The sequence below is a fragment of the Epinephelus fuscoguttatus genome, linkage group LG16 (assembly GCF_011397635.1).
Source record: "Epinephelus fuscoguttatus linkage group LG16, E.fuscoguttatus.final_Chr_v1".
Taxonomy (NCBI): Eukaryota; Metazoa; Chordata; class Actinopteri; order Perciformes; family Serranidae; genus Epinephelus; species Epinephelus fuscoguttatus.
Genome location: NC_064767.1, coordinates 25,400,436 through 25,425,349, shown reverse-complemented (window position 1 = coordinate 25,425,349; position 24,914 = coordinate 25,400,436). Strand labels below are relative to the sequence as shown.

Sequence of the window (24,914 nt, the reverse complement as noted above, 5' to 3'; positions counted from 1 at the left end):
CCGACATTAGCTCCCGCTTGCTTGAATCACCTGAACAAAACAAAGCTTTTAGAAAGAAAACGAACCAAAGACTGGCTCGAGTATCCAATCACCTAAAATAGAAAGGCTTTAGAGACACCTTCAGTGTACGTATTAATAACCACACAAATAAATTATAGGTTTTAAAAGTTACCAGCGGTCCAACCCACTATTTTTGTTTCAAGGGACATGTTAGATTCTGACATTGAGTCTGAGATTGCGTTTTCTGACGCATTATATATGAATAAATAAATGATGAGAGGTATGAGGTGTATGCTTTCAGCTGCAGCAGTGTCTGCTCCAGACCTGAGATCTCCACTTTCACTGAATAATCTCACATCATAGAAATAAAATGTAAATCTGTTTAAGTGCTCTTGTTCAGAACGCTTGAATTAGAACAAGAATTTGACACCGAGGTCAGCACTGATCACTAATATTGATATAATTGATTCATTATGTAAACATTCAGTGGTTTAGAGATCCGTGTGAAGCAACTTGCATCTCCTGATCAAAGAGCAGCTCATTATTGCAAAGTCTCTTATATCGATCTCACAGAGATTCAGAATCCTTTTATGATCCCATATGGCGGATAACTGAAGCTCTGCCCTGAATGGAAATTTCATACTATCTGTAATTCATCAGGATACTCGGATTTCTTTGCTGCCTGTGCCACCAAAACAAAAACAAAAAGTAAAGAAAAGTTGCATGCTTCAATGACAATAAATAAATGGAGATTTGTTCTTTAAACTGAATGAGATTCAAGTATAATCAGGCAAAAGCAAAAGACGTGTGCTTTTCTAAAAATAAAAGGACTACAATAAATGTGAGCAAAAGCAGAAATGTGACAGAAAGATAAATTCATTATGCATTATGCAATTTAGCACAAGTGTCAAAAACGAAAACAGAAACTACTTCAGAAGTATAAAAACCTGTCTCTTAAAAATCTCAGTATAAAAACACAAAACTTTGGTTATTATCTACTGAGACAGTTTCACAGATGTGTTTTATTGACTATATGGAACATGAATGCAGCACGATCATGAAGTTAGACTCTGCGTTCCCTTACATAAGTAAAACACAATACATACAAACGAGGCGTCTGACAACAGTTTTGGACATTTTCAGACAGGAGATGCCCAAAAGCAACAAAGCAAGATCAATTCCGCATGACAAGGTGCATGGATGATGCCAGAAGTCTGGGGCTCATCTCGTGCAGCCGAGCATGAAGGGTGCAAGTATTAATAAACCACCAGACACAGAGTGAAAAAAAAAAAAAAAACGGGCTGAGAGAATGCAAGGAATGATTTATAAGAGAGAATAGTTGGTAATGGTTTGGGGGTAAACAATAGTGTCCCTCTGGCCTGGACTGCATTTCATACCACTGTGATGAAGCTGTCATAAGCACATACCACTTCGGTAATATAATCCTCTGGGGGACGCTTAGTTTTAATTTGGATGTCAGAAGAAAATGATTGACTTTATTGTTTGTTTGAGTGTGTGTGTGTGTGTGTGTGTGTGTGTGTGTGTGTGTGTGTGAGCTTGCGCATATCTATAATCTGTCTATACTGTCAACACACAAGAATATTTAATTTGCTTGTGTGAAAAATCACCTCCAAAATGTCAACTATTTAAAAATGAAGACACAGATTTGCTTTTAAATTGATAACAATTAATTCAGTGCTTGAGCACATAATATGTAGCTGAGTTCCTTCCTTTAATTTCTTCTTATTTCCCTTTTCCTCTTTTCCTATTACTTTAAAGGCAATGAGAGTGCATGAGAGACACTTAGAGCATCACCATTACTCCTTATGTTTTGTCAAGATTGGTTTTACTTCCTAATTTTTTCAGCATTCAGCATTCAGCATTCAGTCACGGTATATTTCTTATTTCGTACATTCAGACCTGGTGCCTTTATGTCCGTTATTTTACCTACATCCATCTAAAATATATGCACACAGTTTTACAGCTCTTATACTGTTGCCTGCAGCTATTTTCAGTTTCTAAGTGTTGATAAGCCCATGGGCTGCAAATTTTTCTCAAATACTTTATAAAATTTCACACAAAACCTCCATTGGAACCAAATGTATTTTTAAAATCAAACTTCAGCTGAACTTTAAGAAATAAACAAACCTTAAATCAGAGTCAGGAGGTTTCACCCAACAGCAGTGATGTGGGGGAATATTTGCTGCTTTTCTTTGTCTATTCATTCAACACCCAGATGTTACAGATCAGAAAAAAAGGGTTCATGATTAGATTCAGAGATGGCTGTAGACCCAGTGTGTAAAAACAAGAGATACTAAAAGACTAAAGAAAATAATGTATAGATGCAGAGCAGAGTAACTCAACAGGAGTCTGACTTTAATACACAAGCCAGTCCCACAGTGATAAATAGATGTGGCGTGAAGTGTGTCATCATCAGAGGAGCTTTATATCCTCTTGAACAACCGCGCGTCGTAAACAGCATTTCATTAAAATGCTTATTTCTGTCTCTCAAATAAAAATCAATGCTCTTTGATACAAATGCATACTGTAAAACTAAAAAAGTGTTGCACCAGATATTTGGAGCAGAGTCATGCGGAGAGCAAACAGAAATTTATTTGAAAAGGATTCATGTAATCATGTGTAGACTGTGTCCTGGAAGACAAAGACACACAAAAAAAGGAAACAGGTCTTCTTCATAGAGCCTTTACTGCTGTTATTAAAGCTTCCCTGGAAGGTTTAAATATCGACCGTGAGCATGGACTCCTTCACAGACTGGTGCACTTTCGTTGTCCCGCCCTGCTAGTGCCATCAAATCAATCAACCTTTCTAATTAACTGCATCCAAATAAGGCATCGTCTTCTGTGCCTCCGAAAAGACCCCTTTTCCACATCACCTCTTGCACACACAGGATGTTCTGCATGCCCTGAGCTTGGTGCTATTTTCTGCCTGCACCCTGCCTCTAACCTCACACTCACTGTCCTCTCAAGGCGCTCAATGCCTCCCTTTGAACATTTTTCAAAGAGATCCAAATCGGTGATTTCGCCTGTTTCTGCATCCTTATAATAAAACCGATATATCAATTTTACATCATCGATTTAGTATTTTGGAATAGAGTGATAAATAAAGACTTTATAAGGATACAGAATGTCTGTGAGCTATTTTGGATACATGACAAAGTATCTCTTTGATGGCTGATAAAACACGAAGCTCTGCAAGGAACAGCTGCTCAATAGTACAAATCAGACCCTGGAAGCCAACTTTCTCTCTTCTTCTTGTTGTTTTCTTAAAGGCTCTCTCTCCAATCGCTACATCTGATGGAGCTGGGGAGTGGAGCTCCTCTTAGCGACGCCCCCGGGGCACTTGGAGGGGCTCCAGATGTGCTCCTCCAGAGCCGTGGACCGCAGCGTCTCTGGCGTTTTTCCATGCATCTAACTTTTGTTCGCTTCATTTACAATCAGTTCACATTTCAAACTCAATCTGAAAATCAGCTTCTCTTCCGTTCCCCCCTTACCCTCTCTCACTGGGTTGTAGCATTAATTGAAAATGCAAACTGTAATCAGATCAGCTGAATAAAGATGAGTGGCTTAAAGATGGGAGATATGAATGACAATTCACATGGCTCTGCATGAGAAATGAAGAGCCTAGTTGAGATAATGGGGATGTGGGTTTGATCAGTGTATGAGTTGCTAATGGTCTGTTTTGGCAGGCGGTTTGGCGGGTCCCCTCTGCCCTCTTACACTGGCAGCAGTTATCTAGAATTTATTTTACTCAGAAATGCATCTTTAGAAAAACGCAGTAATTATTTAACATTATTGTATCTGCAGCAGGCCTTCTTTTAATGATACTATCAATAAAATATTACTGTCACAAGACTTTGCAGAATAAGAGCTTCATTTTCATTCACATACACGTTTTTGTAAGTGTCGCCAATGTCTTTACTTTCATGGTTCTTGACTACTGACTGTTGTTCATTGTCATCACTGTATGCCTGGGACCTGTCTGTTAAAGGGGAGAATCACCCAAAAATCAAAAAAACATATTTTTCCTGTTACCTGTACAGTTATTTATATATCCAGACTGTGTTGGTGCGAGCTGCCCAGTGATGGAGATACTGGCCATGAAACTGTCTGCCTTCTCTTGAATATAATGGAACTAGATGGTACTCAGCTTGTGGTGCTCCAAGTGCCAAAAAAATACATGTGAAAAACTCAACAGCTATGTCTCTTTCCAGAAATCATGACCCAGTTACTCAAAAAAATAAAATGTGGGAACTGTTTTCTTTCTACGGCACTACACCTGCCAACTGTATCACTGTGCAGAAGAAAGTGTGCATCTATTCTGTTTGTATGTATACCCATGAAAAGTAATGCATCACAATTCATATGTAACCCATGTTATTATGAGCCGGTGATTTATGCATAACCCATGTAATGAAATGAAATGAAAGGCTGTGATCATGTGACCAACGGAATTAAAGAAGAAAGTAGTAGTAGTATAAAGACTGAAAGACTGTTCAAAGGGGCAGGTAGGGCTAGTGAATGGGACAAACAACACAGGACTTTCCCCCAGGAGAGCAGTGTTAGGGACCTTATGAAACCAAGTAAACTTGAAATTATTCTAAAGTACATCATCACCATGCATCTTCTCCCAAGCCTAACCTACGTAACATTACTTTCCTAAACATAACCTATGTAACTTAACATTAAGTATGTAACATCATTTGTTAGGGCACTTATTTGTTAGATATCATGTGAAACATTGTATGTAGATTTTTCATAAATTTTACTAGCCATTGTATGAGAATACACTGATTTACTGCTACACACCTAGCACCACTAAGCTCACTAACATGACAGCTCTGCCAAGGAGGATGCTCTTAATGTTTACATCTCACGCTGCCACAAGCCCGAGCCTCTTGTCCATGAGCAGATGAATGCTTTCTTCTGCACAGTGATACGGTTGGCGGGTGTAGTTCAAGAAGATAGTTCGGAGATGAAACTGCTCGCGATAAGGTCTGTGGATTATCAAATGTATTTATTCGGTATTTAACTCCCAGTAAGACGCCAAACAAGTTGATATGTGATAGCAGAGTATTTGTGAGTTTCTGGGTTTAGTAACTGTAATAGGGCTGCATCTAACAAATATTGTCATTATCAGTGAATTGGCTGTTTTCTTGATTAATTGATTAATTAATTCCTTGGTTTATAACATCTTCACATGTCTTGTTTTGTCTGATAAACAGTCCCAAACTCAAAGATACTCAGTTTGCTACCACAAAAAATATAACAACAGCTAAAATAATTCTTACAACCTGCAACCAGAGAATATTTGGCATGTTTGTTTGAAAAATGACTCAAACAATTATTGATTATTGAAATTCATTTTCTTTCAGTTAACTAATTAATTAATTGACTGTGCTCATTTAATCTCCAAGTCATTATATGAATTCCAAATGGTAATCCCTTGTGCTTGTTATTGAAAATATAATCACAGCAGTGTAATATGTCATTGCCAGCATGATCTCACTGGGAAAACAACCACATAGGTTGACTGTACAAGCAATTTATTATGACCCATACTTATGTTTATTGTAAGTAATTGTATTGTATTGTGCCCTGAAGTGGCCATAGAATCTATTACAGGAGCAGAGCAGGCAGTGACGTAGGGTGGTGGATGGGTCAAATACACACAGGACTTTTACCCAAGAGACTCTCATTTATATCCTGAATTCAACATTGACTTCTTTTAATAACAATAATATGCTAGAATGAGTAGCATGCTACGCCAGTGATGTATGTTGCTTTACATTAGTGACAAAAGTACTTTTCAATGGCTAACAGTGATGTTTTTCTTAAACCTAACAATATAGTTTTGTTGCCTAGACAACCAGGTAGTTTTGGAGCAGAACTGAAACATTTCACAACATCATGGACATGTTTAAAACTGTGACCGCTAAACAGCAATATTTGTTGTTTTGAGGTTGGTCATATAAGTTGTTTTGGAAGTCAGTGGAAATGGACCTGCTCTGTTGTTTAGGTACAAGCGACTGTTTGTTACTGCTTTAACACTGTTAGTCCCTCTACAATGACAGTCTATGGGCAGAACATTTCTGGAAATGTGAAGGAATTAAAGTGGATCGGATGATAAGAATAATAACTGGACTGAATTCACAGTAAAATATTCAACATGCCAGTTTTTACATACTGAGCAATACATGCCATTCAAGTGTTCTGATCTCATTCCCCAGTTCTTGTGATGGCTTATGACAATAATTTCCTCTCCTGCTTTCTCCTTCTTGTTACCATTCAGACTGTGACTGTGCCAAATTATCCTCACCTGCCAAAATTTCAATGGGGATTAATGGAAATAGTGCGGGGTGCCAGCCAAATAGACTCACTGGGCTGGTACCCAAGATGTTTGAGTTCCATTACCCGAGGCAATATTTTTAAAGGCAACCTGCAAATGTTACAAAAGCATGAGAACATGGCTGATATTAAGAAAAAATATTAATGTAGTTCAACCTGCACTCACTCTCTGGGTTTAAGAGAAAATGCCTCATCTTAAAAGAATCCTTTAACGCTGTAAGGAATTTGTCGAAGTCTTTTGAGTACAAAACTACACCATCACCTGGGGTTTGATTGCAAGATACTATAACTGGCTTGTTGATAATTTAAGAGTTTATTTAATTAATGCTGGAGTCAGGGCAGATGTTGATGAATAAAATTCCTACAGGGAGGTCTCGAGTTGCAAGTACAATATCTTAGAGCGCAGGCACTAATTAAAAACATCAGGATCCAGGAGTCAGGGATAACGAATAATCTTCTAATGTATTTTTGGCTGCTTTGTAGCTCATGTGTGTCCATTAAAATCTTCTCAGAGGGTTCATTTCAATACACATTTTAGATTATGTTTTATATCTAATGCACCTATTATCCTTTATTGACACAGGACTAATGTTATGTTGGTTATACGACATGGCGTTATCCCACTGACACTACAGTATGCAACCTAAACTACTCCCTTAAAAACATATTAAACAGAATTATGATGCCATATGCTTAACTCCACTCTAGATAAACTCTTACTGATTACATTTAATGATTTTTCAACCAAAGAGCCTTCAAAGAGACGAGCACAGTTGGCCACAAATACAAAACCTGCAGGACTTAGCTTAGAAAATGCTTAAAAAAAAAGAACAACCAACCAACCGCAAAAAAAAAAATCTGTTTTGTCATTTTACTTTAATGTCCCCTGCTTTAACTGTCTATTTTTTCAAGCGCAGTAGAAATAACATGTATTATTAAATTTCATGATGGTTTAACACTTTTCAGATTGGCAGCAGGACAGATACTTCTCTCCCTTTTCTTGTAAGCTAGATACAATTTAACAGTGAACATATGCATTATTCATTCTTAAAGCCACGTTCTCTGAGTGGATCATTTGGCCTGTGATCATGCCTTGCGGGGGAAGACTGTTTATTTTTTATTGAAATAATCTCTCAGTAGGAGAAAAGTTGCCCATGTGAGAAATGTGATTTTCTGGCAATGCACCAGAGTGCAGAGGAGGAGCGCAGAGGAATAGAAGTGGAGAGGGGAAACTGTATGAACAAGATTTTCTTTTGTTATAGACTATCAGACAAGACAAACAGCCCTTATTGCAACAGCTGACAGCTAATTGCTACCTCAAAACCACTTTACAATCATTATCCTGACTACCTGATCTTTTGTTGGCACTTGTACTGTGTGTGATCCTTAACTTGGACGCTGCAGCTTGCCTTAAGTGTTTCGCCTAATAAGCTAATTTTACTCAGTCCTGTCCACACTCCCTCCCTATTTCCCTTGAACATTTCAGTTTTAGGCCTATGCGATTGTGGGGGTGTGTGTATGTGAGTGTGTGTCCATGTGTGCCTTGAGTGTGGGTGTAAACAATGTGCACTACATAGTTGCCATACCTAATGTGCTTGTTAGCCATCTCGGACTCCCCTGAGGCGTGTGTCCCTATTCTAGGACTTATTCGTGGTGCGGTTTTAACAAGCACTGTCGATGCGAGGCCATTGAGAGCTTGCAAGATTGCAGTCAATGGCAATTTCATGTGCCACACAGAGTGCAAATGAGCTCTGCAAATATTACTGGGGCCCTCAATCTATGTCAGTGGCAGCAGGAAGGCTCAAGCTCAATGGCCACAGGCTGCAGGTAGACAAAATTTAACAACCTTTACCTGCTCTCTCTATGTGGATCAGTGACACAGCGACAATATATTTTGTAGTTTAATTCTAAAAGGAACATTGCTCTTCTAGTGTTTAAGTAATGTCCTCCAACACATTTATGAAATACATCACAGTCCAAGTTAAAAGATTGGTTAAAACCTTTCATTCTCTCTTTAAAGGACTGGTTTGACATTTTGGGAAATACACCATTAATTGGTTTCCTCATCTCACTAGCAACTATATGAGAAAACCACTCCAAAGATGGACAACATGTCTCCCCTTCCTTCCACTGTACAAAAATGAAGCCAAAATATCCAGCCACTGCCATCTTGCAGAGGCGTAGTCATTTGAAGCCAGAATCCATCCAACCAAGCACCAGTAATTGACACAAACAGCTGTCAATGAGATCAAACCAAACAGCTGAAAAAGAAGCCAACACGGATGTACCAAGAATTGCAGTTCTGTAAACAGCCACTTGAGGCAGGCTCCAGAAGAGAGTCAATCCCCATGTTAATAAGGAAGACTTTCTTTGTGCTCATCCATTCATAATTCTCTCCATCCCACCCCCACTGCTTCCTCTTATCAGCTGACTAAGGGTATTCACTCTTCTAGTTATCCAATGAAACTTTGCCACGATCTCCATCACCCAATCATGATGCTACTGCAAAATTTTGAATCTGCTCTCTCTTCTGCTGCTGTCAGCCGTCAATTTATTTCCAGATGTAGTGCCCTCCGCCACCCTGTTCACCTCCAGTCATCATATCCAGAGTCCAGGACAAGCTCAAGCAAAGGCTCATTCCTTTACTCATCCAGATCATAAGCACTTCTCCATCTCCCTCACATCTCATCTTCACCACCTTTACCACAGCCACCGTCTAGACCTCTCGGGGGTTCCCTATTGGACGATGGATTCATCATGCTCCCTAAATCATACCAACTCAATGGGGTCAAAATATCAGTAAAAACGTCATAGTATATGTCATCAAAATATCAGTAAAAACGTCATAGTATAGTATGTCGCCAAAATATCTTTAAAAATGTCTTATGTCGGATATTATGTCATCCTAATATCATATAATAAAGTCACGGTGTAGTACGTCATCATTCATTGTTAGTTTGAACGAGCTCTCCCCCTCGGGTCTGGCTCCAGGAGGAGGGCCCGGTGTCCCCATACAGGGCGAGGTACTCTGCTCACGAAAGGTTCATTTCATCGAGGTCTTTGAATCGCTCTTAGTCTGGTCCCTCCCCTGGGACCACTTTGCCTTGGGAGACCCTACCAGGGCCTATTAGCCCCAGACAACACAGCTCCCAGGTTCACAGGGACACTCAAACTCCTCCACCACATTAAAATGCCCAACATTACAGCAGAAATAAACATGTTTGCAGCCTGGTACAAAAAATGATTTTAGTCTCTATGACAGCTGTATGGAGGGTGAATTGTTATATAACTCACCCATTTATATTTTATTAAGGCTTTAAGTTATGCATAATTAAGGGCGGGGCTGCTTTGAATGACAGGCTGTCTGCAAGGCATCGCCACAGGCATCTATGAATCAGATCCACCTCTTGCTCTACCACAGCTCCACCCTCTCTTCCAAATTTGGCCACTTCTGGTTCCAAAAAATCCAAGATGGCAAAAATGGTGAACGTGAGGTTTCAAAATGGGAGTCCAAACCACTGGGTGAGATCACCATAGCTACATGCATTTTGTTAAACAATTTACGTGTCAATGGAATAAAAGTATTAAACAAAGATGATATAATGTGTTAATTAATAAATTAGCTTTAGAGGTGCTGGTAGGTGATTTTGTTAACTTTGAACAGATCCAGGCTCTTCCCCTCTGTTTCCAATCTTTATGCTAAAGGCTAAGCTAAGCTAACCAGCTGCTGGATGTAGCTTCATATTTGATGTACAAACATGAGAGTGGTATCAATTTCCTTATCCCTCTTGGCAAGAAAGTGAAAAGGACTATTTCCCAAAATGTCAAGCAATTACTTTAAATATTTAGATATAGAAAAGATGACACAACATGCTACAAAATGCCACTGCATTATAAATTATATAAACACATGAACAGCAGCAACGGTGACCAGAATATTTATTTCAGTTCACTCTCTAGTTTACATGTTATCTCTCCGTTTGAGATATCTGGTTTTAAAATCTTTGCTTCCATATAATTAGCCTAAAAACACGACCTGTAGAATTACAATATCAGGTCAATACCTGGTCAAATAAAAGGTAAAATAAAAGTATTTACTTATTTGAAAACAGATTAACCACTTCCATTAAGTGCAAATAAAAGCAGGAATAATGTACCAACTACAAAACCGAACACTGTGTGCACTTTTAGCTTTTCTTCAGATAAAAGTGCTGAAAAAAAGAACAAGTTCAAAGACTAAATGTTGCTGAATGATGTTAGTCTTCCTCCTCATGCCATTTAGGTAAATCCATTAGCAGGTAAGGCTGCTAATGTGTGTGTCACGATTGCTTCTCTGTTCTTCCTGCATGTCCAGAAATAACTTGTGCCTTGTACGCTGCTGAATTATGAAGCGGGACAAGGTTTAGACTGGAAGCACTCCCTAACGAAAGGATGTTCTTCTGCCTCGAATATGACAATGAAATGAGAGGAGTGAAAGTGCGAGGGTACAAAATATATCAGGAATCAAGGAGAATAAGGAAAGAGGGCATGTGAAAGCCCGAGACGTCTAAGAGGAGGGGGCAAGAAGAAACCCACTTCATGAATTAACAAACCTGTGGTAATGGAGTCTAAGGTCTCCTTGCTATTTGTGATGGAGGCAGCCATGCATTCACTCTCTACTTATTAGGAGGGAATGGGGAGACACAGTTCTTTTGATTAATACTCCCACATTTGTGGGGTTGGTGGGGGATGGAGGACTCAAGCAGGGAAAGGGGAAAAAAACCCAAAAAACCAAAGGGAAGATAAGATTACCACAAGAGGAACAAAACATTATAAATCTTTACCTGGAAACTGACTGACTCATTGCAGCAGGACAATTGCAGAGATTTAGCAACTGGCCAGATTAGCAACACAAGAGGCAAAGCAAAGCTAAACAATGGCAATGACTCATAAGGCTCCTTGACTAAATATAACAGTGAAAAGCCGAGGTACACAAGATTTCTGGAGAAGCACAGATCTACAGTATATACAGTATCCTTTCAGAAAACATTGGCAGCCTGGGTAAAGATGATCTAAATAGGGCGCTTAAGGAAAACACCACAAAGCTGCAATGTGTATCGGTTGAAATGACAAAAATAGATTTAAAATCATTTAAAAATGGCTATTTCTCATGTTGAATAATGCTCACGCAGGATTGGTCACATTTCATTTGAAGTGCTTTGTAAAAGCTTCCATTACAACTCACCAGCGACCAAAATGTCTGTGGGACAGCTGTGCAAGGGTCACTTACACGTTACCATGAAAAGATCCTGACAGGCTTTATTATATGTAATAGCTACAACCGCACTGAAATTTCCTATTTCGGGACCATTACAACCTCCAACATGACTGTATTGTTGAAGAGATGAACTGCTTATGTCTCATCTGTGTCTGCCTGTATTACAGTCAAGTGACTACACAGGCCGCTGGAGCTTTTGGAAGTTACCCTGCCCAATTTTCCTCTATATTTTCTGCTATTCAGGTTCAAAACCTGTGACTGAGTCACCCATGCAGAAAGTAACTGAAAAATTCCACATCAAGAGGAATGATGACAGGAGAATTGTTAGCACATCTCTGACGTCATCTGTCTTTAACCAATCTTCATTATGAACCATAATAAAAAAGGGACTAATTATGTCAGTGTTTATCAAAGGTCAAATTCACAATTAGTTATTTCCATTAGCCTGGAGGGGATCATACGTTTGGTCGTATGTTGATGTGTGTGTGAGTGTCTGCTTACCTCCCAAACTACTGGACCAATCAGCTTAATATTTTGTGTACACATGTATGCACTGTACGCTCCAGGATCTCTTGTGGCTGCGCTGATATGTAATTGTTGAAAGTCCTGTTATAATGTCTGTTTTATACCATTATTGACCGATGATATAAGTCATGTCATGACTGTAAAGTCCAGTTCAGGCCAATGATTCATGACGAGACAAAACCATTTTAGAATGTTACAGAGAAAAGTTGCAGAGGTGTGAACTGGTCAGTCCAAGCTCGACTCAACCTGGCTGGCTGTGTCACCTTCAACTCAGCTGGTCAATTCGTCGGCGGCTGGTTTTAGAACGTAAATCGCGTCACCTATTTCTACAGCCAATCAGCTTGTAGTGAAGTCAAGTCAAAATGACCGCAGGCAACATGTTTGCTTGCTGCAGCAGGTGCTCCGTCCCCACCAAACCCTGTTTCTGTCCTCACGGTGTGTCGGTATCTGACGGTGAGTACAAATTATATTCAGCCACAAAATAAGTCTGAAAAGCTGGAAATCAGAACAGAAATACAGAGTTGTTGCATAGAGATGATACACCGTCTCATCTTGTTGCACTGGTGTAAACCAACAGGTTTTTAGAACATTGCAGAATGGCGCATTGTAAGTGGTTGCATGTTTCAACTCATCTCTTTGCAAATCTTTGGTCTGGACTGAGCATAAGGGAGCCGGGGGGGGACAATTCCACTGGGCGCAGCAGTGCAGTGTTCTGGCTGCCGTAGCTACAACCTGATTTCGTTCTGTCCCCCGCCACACTACTCTGGGAGTGTTTTAGAAGTGGAGCATTTTCCCTGACCATGTTTGCATACTTGCAGATTTTGTCAAAAATAGACGAGGCGCATATTTTTACTTACTTCTGGGACGCGTCTGAAATGCATTGTGCCACGTTTGCTGGAACTACAAGAATTGTCTAGAGTGGCCTCAGTCAGCCCGGGCGGCCGCCTGGCCACCTGGAGATCTGCACTGTACTGAGTACTCTCTTCTAGTTCATTATATAATTGTATAAAATTCCCTGACCTTGTTTCTGAGATTTGATCAATATTTGATTTAATTATTTAATGTCCATGCTAAAAAGACTTGACTCTATTTCCCTGACAGTCCGTCTGTGTAGACTCTATAAGAAGGTATTCATGATTTGTAAATGCCTGTGTCTGCGTATCAAATCCAGCCTCTGTACTTCTTGTTGTTTTGCTGAGAGAAGCGTTTTCTTCCCGCTTGTATTGATGCTCTACAAACAATTCTAACAGGTCACTTCCAATCTCACAACTTTGTGTCAGAGCGAGGCACAGCAGCAGCACTCGGGTAAGAGACATTTTTGTATTTGAAAGCTAAAAGTAAAGGTTAGAATTCATTTGATTGAGGTTTAAAGGACAAATTCACCCTAAAACACTGTTTCAAAAGAAGCTCCTGTTGTCTATTTTGTTGTTTGGTGTGTTTTTTCTTTGTTGTAGATGCAAAAAGGGCTGAATATACTCCAAAACAGATGCAGCATAGACAGAGGACACGCAGGCGGTTCTGTTTTTACAGTTCTGTTGAGTGTCTGGAGAATGAAGACACTCAAGATGAGGAGCTTTACGTCATGCAGACCCGACCCTTACGACTACAAGTGTGTGGAAAGTATCATCTGCGCTTGAGGTGACCAATTTCTCATGTCACAGTAGTGTAACATGAGAAATTGAAAAAGGGAAGGGAAAGGAAAATGTTGGAAAGGGGAAGGGAGAGGGAACATGTGGACTGGCAAATGTCTAGCATTGTATAACATTATGTTACTATGTATGTTTGTTTATTAATTGACCCTTTAATGCATAATATCATAAGACTGAAAGTACTGAAGAAATAAAACAGACTTATAGTTGTGGAGTGATAAAAAGCTTTTATTTGAAAATGAAGAGGTTTTATACTGTGGAGTTTTACATAAAAAAGGGACCCGCATTAAAGAAAATACTGTTTGATATAAGACAGTGTGAACACACGTGGGTGGATTTTTCCATTAAGGTGTGACTTTGTATTATCAGTGAAGGATGCTCACACTTTAACAGATATCAGTGAAGGATACTCGCAGTCTATCTATGTGATGGAGTTGAAATGGGGCAGCTTCTCATTTGATTATCGAATAACTCCTTCAACTATTAACTTAATTTTGTCATTGCTGCTGGTGGCAGTCAATATAATCAATGCAGTTGCCTTCTCTCTTGACCAGCTTTTGGCACAATCACAGCAGTCAAGAAATGCTGTTTGACAGCCAAGTCATCATTTCTTTCAACCTGAAGGCTTTGGAGAAGAAAGACTGACTGCTCTGCACTCCCGCACTTCAGTGGTTGAATACCAATCTTTTATTTTCCTGTTTCCGCCCTTAAACACAACATACTTGTTCATTTTTGCCACATGCCTGGGTCAATTTGTAATGCCCTTCAAATTAAGAGTGCCGAGTTCTCTGTGTACATCATAATGAACATTTGGGCCAGCTCCGACAAAACGCCCTGAAGGTAAACAGTGAAACTGAGACAAAGCTTTCCACCTCACAAAGGCTGCCAAATCTCAGCTTGCATCCATCAAGCAACAGTTTGGTATCCTCACCTCCCCTTACCACCTGTCTCCTACAGATCACCAGTTCAAACACTTCTCTCTTATGTCCTCATTGGCTATGCAGCTAAAAAGAAAGATTGGAGGTAAGGTTGTTGTTTCTGGTTCTTTCTTATTTTTATTCAATTCTAACTCCGTGGCTAGACCTCAAAAACCACTTTCAACAAGCAATACCTGCACCTCGGGTTACCATGGAAACTCTTCACTTAAAAATAGACCTAGAGGAATGAAAGCTACGGGTAGAATATGCCTCCTTGATGTGGTTCAGTAAGATATATGGTTCTGGGTATACCTAAAAACAGGTTAGCATCCGACTCTGTTTTACAGCACCCTTAAAGCATTATGGTGCCTGGAGACGCCACAATTGTGTTTTGAAAGCTAAAAAAGCAATACAGTGCGTATTTGCTGATGCAACATTCTGTTATAAAACTGAATTTATTTTGTAGGGATGTCGCTGATGGACTTGTTACAGCTGAATGATGAATAAGTGCCTGTTCCATTTGACATGTCTGAGTGTATTTACAGTATAGACGACAATAACAAAGTGCCTGAACAAGGTGTGTTTTTCATTCCTGTGCTGAGTGAAGTCTCTACAGAATGGTGTTTTGACACCTATGACAGAAGCTGCTGCACTTCCGGGATTTACGGCCAGGCCTGTGAAGACGCCTGGCGAGGTATCAGTGGGGTGTAATTCTCCTTTTGTTCAAGTACCACCACAGGGGTGATTTTAAAGCTGGTTTGTGCTGTGCTGTCATTCAACTTTCCACCTTTAATTTACTATTAAATTAAAGAAATAAAACTGTACTGATTCTTAAGCAGTTTCAAAATCTGTTATTGCAGTTGCCAGAAATCCATTCAGTTTACAGTCCTGAATTTGTTTCAGTGGGCTGATTCCCCACCAGCTGCACAAAAGCTGTCCTGGTTGTGTTTACAAGATTTAGCATGTCTTTAGCAAGTCTTTACTCGGCATTTAGTCCAGATGTTTAGTGAAATGATGCAGCCGTTAACAATGAAGCATTACAGGTGGACCAATTTAAAAACACAAAAGGTGTTGGTGCATAAAAAGCCTGTGCTATTACTGGTTTCTACAATACACCAACATTATTTTTGTGGTTGTTAGAGCAGTTCACAGTGGTGGATTTTCCTAAAGGTGATTGAGGTAGCTGCATAAGGCACCAAAATCCCTCCCAGTTAATTAAATTAATTAATTAAACTAACTGATTTATTTATTGGCATTGAAAAAAAAATCAAACATAAGGGGGCGTATGTGAAAAGGTGAAAAGATGACATTTGCAAATTCATTTTCTTGTTTTATTTGTGTTGATTTCTCATTAGCTCCCGTCCTTGTTTGTGATAAATACAATAAATGTAAAGACAATGAGAAAAATCTAATAATATTTCATTTGGGGGGTGGGGTGCACCAGGGGATGCCTAATTTGCTGAACAAGCTAGGTGTGGCAGTGGCAAATTTTATTATCCTTTGAAAACCATGGATAAGGATGCCACACACAATTTTTCACAGGTTTGTAGTAAAGCTGTCCACTCCCTCACATGAGGTATATTAAGTGTATGCATAGCACAGTAAATTCCAGAAGGCGTACACCTTCTTCATCTTTTTGCATGCATATGGACATCCTCATGTGCACGTGTGTGTGTGTGTGTGTGTGTGTGTGTGTGTGTGTGTGTGTGTGTGACCATTTGATTTAGCATTTTTTTCCCTGAAAAGATTCATAAATTGTCCGTGTCTTTCTGTTGTCGATCCAATTATATGTGATTGACAGGACAGACAGACTCCGGCTCAAGTGGGTAGGGGCCTCGGGCTGTTTACTGATCTACATTAAGTTCACTATACTAAACAAAGAGAGAGCAGTAATTTGCCTATAATGAGGGGAAAACAACACATAGCAGCAGGTACTTAAAAGGAGTTATTGAGACAAATATGAGGCACACTCCGCTATGGTGCGAAATAAAGCTTCTTAACTGTCAGAGCTGAGAATGAAAGAAAATTCAGCAGCCTCCAGAGATACAAACACAACAGCTGAAGGTAAAAATGTAAAAAAAAAAAAAAAAAAAAAAAAAAAAAAAAGACCGTTACATTTAATGTCTTGCAGTAAAGAATCTGACTATACGTGGGACGTTATCTATTCACTTTGTGTTGCCTGACATCTTTGATAACAGAGCTGGCCATCTTTGAAATAACAACCAACCTGTGTCTAGCACCTGAGAAAATAATTTACATCTGAGAGTGTTTTTTTTCTGTATCGTTCTCCTTAATAACAGCCAGATTGGCCAAACTTGCTGCAGAATGCTTCTGTTATCTTGGGAGGCAGAATGAGGTAAACAGAGGAATCCAGGCAGTCGAAAGTGTGTAAATGAAAGCGAAAGGGGATGTCTGTGCAACTGCGGTATCTATAATTGGACAGTTAATTCATTAGCAAAAGTCTTTACCTTCACCTTCTTGCGGGTCAGAACCAGCAGACTGAAAAAAGGACAGGATGGGAGCTGAGGAGGGAGGATAGAGGTCAAGTCCTCTTTGTGGCCTCATTGCACTGGGGAGTTGGTAGAGACAGAGCTGAGCGCTTGGTAAACACATTCACTGACTGTGACAGATGTGCTAGACTAAGGTCTACAAGCAGCCGGCAGTTGCATGGATAATTGCAATACGTAGCTCACAAAAGACCTCAGAAAAAAACCTGCTAAACTACTTTGCAGCCATGCATCTCTGGGCTGAGTATGTTCTTTCATTTTGATTCTCTTATAAGCTCCCAAATTCAAATGGCATTACATCTTGTGGTGTTATGAAAAAGGAGGCTGCATGCTCAACATTGCAAAAAGATCTCAAATCTCAAACAGGTTTTGGTGTCATTCCTGTAAGAATCCAAAAGGAAGGACTATTTTTCACTGATGCTGTACAGAGTGACCCATTGAAGAAGACAAAGAGATACTGTTCTAGCTTTCCCATCAGCAGCAGTCTCAGTAGTCTATAATGTAATGTATCCACAAAACATGTAAGATTTTTCAGCTTTATTTTTTTTTTCTTGGCCAGAAAGTCATCAATCATGAATATTGCTCTCTCCTCCCACGAACACATAAAATCCAGCTGGATGCTGCAGGTCCAGGTGAATCGAGTGCACTGTAAGTCATTCAAAGGCATTCTGGGAAACACACAAGATCACTAATGTACAACAAGAAGGTACATTTCACAATTTATAAAACCTGCATCAAAGCATTTTAGTATAAACAGGATGTCAGGGTTATTTCTTGCATGGGTAATGAGCATTTTAACCTCCAAGCAGATTAAATATACAGTAGGCCGGGGACACACCATCTATGATATATTATATTATACATGCCTGTTATTCCAGCTCATAGCCTGATCCCCGACCATGAAATGGATCCAGGAATGGAGATGAGAAGATTATGACAAATGATAGCTGTGGTTAAGTGTAATGAATATAGATTACCTATAATGAAAAAAAAAACAGCCACAAATGCTCAAATGAGTTGAATTTGGCACAAAAAAACGTGCCTGGTCATATATTGATTGTGATATGCAATGACAGTGATGAATGGTTTTCAAAGCAAATGTCACATTTGGTCTCAGCATAACGGTGTAACAGGCATAAATGTATTTTCATATGATATTTTAGATGGCTGTGTAGGCTGAAAGCAATCCAATAAGCAGGGGGGACGCACCCTTTTATTCTCTATAGCAAAGTCAAGTTTATTTGTATTGCTCATGAATCAAATTTAAGTCTCAAAGGGCACAAGTTTGTGAACCCAGCCCAAGCTGTGAAGACAAGGAAAGACTGGGGATAGATGCTAAAGAATGCTACGTCTGATGCTAACTGAGCAGAAGTCAATCTACTCTTCTTCTTCTCAGGGATAAGAGTTCAGGATTACAGCCATCCTGGCAGCTGTGTTACACACAATCCATCCATCCATCCATCCATCCATCCATCATTTTCTGCTGCTTATTCGTGTTTTGATTGTGGTGGTAGAAGTCTAAGCAAGGTAAGGTGAACAAGAGATCCTTCACTCCAGCAACATTTTCTAGTGCTTCCTGGGGTAGTAGTAGTAGTAGTAGTAGTATTAATATTAGTATTAGTATTATTTAGGATTTTACATAATTTCTTGAGCTTTCAAGTAGTGTTCCTTATGTACTAAACTCCAAAAATTCAAATTTCTGTCAAAGAATGTATGTTTTAGCATCAAAATGCTAATTTCTTAAGACCCTCTGATAACTTTTTTCACATGACCTGACTTAAGTTTCTGTACAATGTTGTTGCTACATACAAAACAATACTGCTATGGATACCACATTAGTTTGGCTCTGAAAGTCATGCAGTAACACAAACAAACAAGAGGCAGTAGTAGACCAGCAACTCCCATGTGTTGTGAGGTAAAATTACAGTTTCTGTCACTGGAGTCTAGTGGCTTTGAAGAGGGCGATATAATGGCTTCAGCTCCCTGTTGTGTATCATTAAAAACGTTACTAAAATGTTTTTGCTTTTTATTTTAAGTGGTCCTTCTTTTAAAGAGGCTCCACAGCTCCTGTACACCGGTACTCCCTGGTACTGGGATCATGCCAATCACCACCTACTGTAGTTAATACACTGACTGTGGATCTATAAATGTTTTAGTACAGTACAAATGCATTATTATATTGAATCTTACTGTCTTTACCTGGTTAACATTAATAAAATAGCACCAATATATACACAGAAAAATAAAGAATACTGGTTGATATATTTTTTGCGTTAACACCAATGTTTGCATTCCACTTAAATTAAAGGTTAGCACTGTCACACAATCAACTACTGACCATGTGTATATACACCCAAGATAACTGAAGCAATGCTGTCACTCATCCTATTTGGTCAGGTTTTATAGAATTCCTTTCACAACTACATGCGATTTCTGCGATGTACAATGTTCATAGCATAACGTTAGCTAACGCACTTTGAAACAAATGGTTCTCTATATGTTACCCTGACTTCAAAGTATGTTTACCCCTCTTTTATTAGCTACTCACAATCAAGTTCAAACTGATAAATGTCTTTATAATCTTTGTTTGCCAAAAAGTGTGCTATGTTGCAAGCCCAAATGGTCAATCAATCAATGTCCATAACTCTGGTGTGATGTATGAATAATGTAATTATGACATAGGCCACTGTAACCACATCTGAGAAAATGTATTGATTGTGTGAGCAGAAATATTCTGTACAAAAACAAAAAGGATGCTAACAGATTACTGCAGCATGAATGACAGGGAGCCTGGCTTGCAGTCAGCTGTGAGATTGTAACAGCGCTCTCCTGTTCCTCCAAGACACCACTTTGGCTCAATATTCCTCAATGCCTGCGTTAACAATGTTCACTGGCCTGCGCTGCTGCAACAGAAACCCTCACTGGGAGAGTGAAACCGCCCAGTAGGAGTGAGAGTCCACCCAGTATGAGATGCTAGCAGCGACCCGGATCTGATCCCTAGCTGGCCTCCCACCATGTCTATTGTTTTAGACCAGAGGCAAAGCTGCCAGAAACTGAACCCCAGTCCCTGCAGTGGTGTTTGAGTGTTTTACCTCTATACCACCCGGATGCATCGCTGCCTCTCTTTCAAGCAGCGCCATGAAGCTCTTATCTATCAGGCCTTCCAAACAGTAGTCTGTGTACGTGGCGAGGCAGCCATCCAGGCTCATCCTACTCCCTGTGTTTGTTGTTAGCAAGCAGTGAGGGTGAGAGGGTTTCTGCAATGAGAAGAAACATTTGTCTTTGGGATAATCATGCTTAAGTCTGCCTGGCAACTTAAACACTACAAATACCCATGACAGATTACACTAAATCTGTTTGCTGGCATATTTACACATCAGCACTTGAAGGTTGAAGAGGTCATGCTCACTCTTGATTGATTTAAAAATTTGACACATCTGCACAAAACCTTGTTTACTTGTGATGGCAGAGTGGTTTGATTATAGCTTGAGTCAGTCACACGGACATCTTGTCAAGGTGTCCAATTATAAACATATCATGTGCGAATCTTATAAAAGACCTTTAAACCATATCACCTAAACTCCACATGTGAAATGACTCGGAAGAGTGAGCAATTCTATAGAATGAGATTGACTGGAAACAGGGTGTAGGAGTCACAGCGTTTTTTTTTCTTGTGCCTTTCCACTATCTTCCCCAAGAAAGATCAAAGGTGATCTTTGATGGGATGGACAATTCATTCCACCCTGACAGGTGGGATACAGTCAGGGATGCCCATCACTCAAGCTCCCATCAAACTGTCAAAGACGTTTCTTGATCAATCACTTGAAGAGGAGGAGAAAACTGGCCCCTTGACAATCTAGAGGGTAAACAATGATCTGAGAGCAGCAGCACCTTTAAAATCTATGTGCTCTATCATTCAGTGTGCTTTAAAGTGCGATGATGATCGAAATCATTCTCCTTTTATTTCCTAAGCACTTTGTTGGTTGCACCCTTCTTTCATGTTTTCCTTATAAAAAACTTATAAAAAAAACTCAGGATGCAGATATTTTTATCCGTGGTGCATCTCTGACTAGAATGCTGTTCATTGTATCATCATTTTCTTGTACATCAATTTTCCATTAGTGCTGAAATTCAACTGAAATGCATGTAAGTAAATAGAGCACGAATGGTTGTGCAACCGCCTCTTTGTGAGTAGATTGGCATTCATTGTAAAATGACAGTAACAAGATAAATGCAAGGCATTCTCATTACTTCGGGCCTCTCACTCTTATAAATATGCATGACCTTAAATAGTCACAAACAGTCAAGATTAAGGAATGGAAATCATCCGTTTAAGGTCTCTTGCAGCTTTGGTGAGTTTTATTTGAGTCAGTGAATGTTACATCTGGCTCTGCTCGGAATATATGTGAGGTCGCGTTGACAGAGTATAACATTTCTTATACTGGTGAGACATTTGTTTGTATGCATGAAGATCCTCTATGAACAGCTTATTATAAAGGTCATTAGTGACAATAGGACTTCATTAGTCCATATGTCTTTATGATTCTGAGGGCTATTGAAATATGCACACATGTAAATGCACACATTTAAAATATACACATAATGTACATAGGGGCACAAGCATCATTATGCTCACAAAGCCATTCATCTGCTCACACCGGAACAAACACATGAAGGAAAATAATCTGCAAAAACACAAATCATTACGCTCCTGTTGTTTGTATTTATCACTCTGAAATGTCACTGTCCTTGACAGATTGTTCTTCGGGATCTGGTGAGGACATACAGCTATTCCCAGTGAGAAATGCTCAAGAGTAAAATCTATAAAAAGAAAACCTCATCAAGCCTGGTGTCAAGGAAGATGTTTTCAAAAGCTGCGACACTGTTTGAAGCTCTGCAGCAGAAAATGATCATTGTTTTAATCAAAATGCCACATTAGGTGCCTTGTTAGTGCATACTGTGTTGCATTGGCCTTTTGTAAAACTCTGTTTTACTATAATTCCATATATATATTATATTGAGGCCTTTCAGTTTAATTCAAGTACAATTATTCTTCTTTTTTATATATACATACATTTACATACATATATTTTAACACACATTACAGATCCGTGAATAAATTATTATTATCATTATTGTTAAAAAAAAAAAATTTAATTAAAAAATAAAACACTGTGAACCACTTTAGTATGCTCTGTGATCCTTGTCTCAAAGCATGCTGGGATACTGTAGGCTCTCATATAAGCAGGCATAATAATGACTGAAATATAATTATTGAACAAATAAAAGTATTAATTTGAATGAATAAATGAACTGAATAACCACCCACATAAAACGACCGACTAAAATGATTTGACTGCTCCATCACACCGGCACTATTGTTACATTAAAATCGTGAGACATAAAAGTCAAGATGACTTTTAAATGACATTATTTTTGTCTCTTGAAGTTACAAAATCTGGCAAATCAGGTAAACTTGACAGGAATAACAATAATAATAAAAGAAAAAGACTTCACCGTGCCTTTTAGCACTGCCATTGTGCACATCAAATAACTCTGAGTGTTAAAATCAACACTATGCCAGTGTTTATACAAAATTACTGTAACACTCTAGTTATCAGCAGTCACCCCTGAGCCATTTCTGCTTTGTGAATCTACCACCAACCTTTCAATCAACACTTGTCATCTCAAAATAAGTGCTACTGGAAAATCAACACTTAGTAACACCAGAACATTTGAGTGCATACTGTTTTTGACACTGAGCTTTTGGACAGTCTCTAAGTCTGTGATTATTTTCTAGTAGAGAGCTGAGGCAGCAGTAACTGGTAAATGGACCTACACTGGTATAGTGCCTTTTTAGTCTTTTGACCACTCAAAACACACACGTCACATTAACCCATTCACACACACATGTTCACACACTACTGCCTACTGCTATTCAGCTTACATCCACACGCACTCTGTACTGGAGTAGCTGGGGATCGACTCATGTACTACCTGCTCTACCTCCTGACACACATCCGTATCTTGCAGATTAAAGTCAACCGTGACCGCAGGTCTACCAGAGATCCAGCTCTAATTCTAATAGTCTGCTCCTGAATACTGAGGAGCCTAAAATCCAGGGTCCTCCAGAACTTAAACAAAAGGAGTTGCACTCATACCTGTAGGCAGTTTTAGCAGCAGGGCTGAAACAAAAACTCTAACCCTAAGCCACCTGGGGCAAAGATAGCGAGACCAATGGTGGACACAGCAAGGTACCATAGATATACTGTATACTTATGGCCAGAGTGAGGCCTGGGGGGTCACGAATAGCATATTAGTCACAAGTGTCTTCTGTTGCCTCTTTTGGGGTAAAGTACTATAATTCAGGGCCTCCTTGGCCGGATGATAGATACAGGCAACACGTGAAAGAAACAAAGTGTTGAATTGCCATTTGAAGAGGGCATTTTTCAACTTAAACAAAAAGGGCAGGGGCTGTCCCACCACCACTCAGTGCCTGAGGTGTTTCAGTGGGATCCCAGGAGATGATAGGAATTCCTTCTGCCTATAGCACTATTATTTCAAATGTGATATTTTATCTAGTCAGGACTGTCTGAAGAATTTCCAAATGGATTGAAGTGCTAGTGTATGGTCACAGTAATAGCCTCCACATTGGTAAGCATGTCGGCATGAACAAAGTATAGGGCATAGCACAGTTTTTTCCTGCAGAGAGGGTACACAGAGGAGCATCTAGTGTAGCTTGTAACATGGATCTATATATTTTTGGCACTTGTCTGTTTTTCCAGGAATTCTGAACATAGCTAAATATAACATAAATAGAGGATAGCTAAATATAAAAAAAATATAGGCCAGGTTTCATGCATTATTTCACTGAAATGCATATGTTTATGGGAAAAAACCCCTACTTACAGCTGCAAATGTATGGCAAAATGCAATACGGCATTGTGTGGTTAAGCATGTTATCTTTGGGACAATTTAAATTAGGTTGGCCAGGAATAAATTGTCGTGGCAGCAAACACAATACCTTAGCCCCAAACAAATACATTGGACAAAGCTTCATTGCTGTAGAGTGGAATGAAAAGTCTCACCTCTCATGCATTAAATCTCATATTCTTGAAGGGATTGATGCTAACAATAGTTCACTAAGCCCAGCTTGTGGAGCCCTTTAGCCATAATTGCTTGTAGCAGCAACATTTTGCTGCAATAACAGCCCGCTATTGTGGAGAGGAGAATTAGAAAATTATCAAAATAAAATATTTACTCTGCCTGGCAGTCAAAGGGGGTAAATACAAACACACAAGCTTTGGACTTAGAGCAGTGTTTCCTCTTTGGAAGAGCACTGATAGTTTTGAGAGAGGCATAGTTTTAGCCTGTGAGGAGTCACCTTCAAATATCAGCTGCACCAATAATGATCAATAACAGCAGAGAAATTTTATACCTGCAGGCTGGAAAACTGGAAAGTGCTTCTTGACATGTGCATAAGACATTATTCAATGACGTACATGCGGTTGTTTCCTGTCACCTCTCTGTCTGCTTGTGCTAAATTTGAGCTAGATTTCTGCTATAATGTCTATTATGCAAATGTTGATGGTGCTGTTTGTGACTGTCTTTGGATGGTTGTGACATATGGCTGCGAGTCACTCATTGGGATGATGACATCATCTCACCAGTCTGTAAACTAGCCAGGTTGAGGT

At 39.4% G+C, this 24,914-nt stretch overlaps 1 protein-coding gene across 1 annotated transcript in view; it reads right to left on the bottom strand.

The window, feature by feature from the left end:
* Positions 1–20,462, bottom strand: part of LOC125903713 (lutropin-choriogonadotropic hormone receptor-like) — a 64,663-nt gene extending 44,201 nt beyond the window's left edge. Inside the window, exon 1 of the mRNA XM_049600812.1 lies at positions 20,313–20,462. The gene's annotated coding sequence lies outside the window, so the exon portion shown is untranslated. The remainder of the gene's footprint in view (positions 1–20,312) is intronic.
* Between the last annotated feature and the right edge of the window lie 4,452 nt (positions 20,463–24,914).